Here is a 443-nt window from a genome sequence, read left to right on the forward strand (position 1 = left end):
CTCGCCAAACATTTGTCCAGTTCGTCTTTACTTTAAGCCTTGTCCTGTTGCACACGACTCGGGTCTCTAGCCGTTTTCGGAGATGGCGAATCTCGGGTACAGAAGTATTGTTGGCGTTTGCAATGGTATTTGCTATTTTAAGCAATTTCTGAAAACGCTTCCTCTTACGTTGCTTGGGTGGTACGCTTACGGACTTACGTCTATCTTTTCTTTGTTTCAAACGAGGAAGTTTCTGTCTTGTTCTTTTAGCATTTGTATCTCTTTGACGCTCTTGCTGTGCCCTGCGGTTTGCTTGCTGTCGCCCTCGCCTCGCGTGAAAGAGTTCTCTCACCAGCCAGGTTTCTGCCTCTCCCTTTTCCTTGGCCTGCCTTCTAAATCGTTTGTATAGTTCTGGAAAGTACCTCTGTCGAAAACATATCTATTTCATCAATACCTACAGAGTT

The sequence above is a fragment of the Branchiostoma floridae genome, chromosome 19 (assembly GCF_000003815.2).
Source record: "Branchiostoma floridae strain S238N-H82 chromosome 19, Bfl_VNyyK, whole genome shotgun sequence".
Lineage (NCBI taxonomy): Eukaryota > Metazoa > Chordata > Leptocardii > Amphioxiformes > Branchiostomatidae > Branchiostoma > Branchiostoma floridae.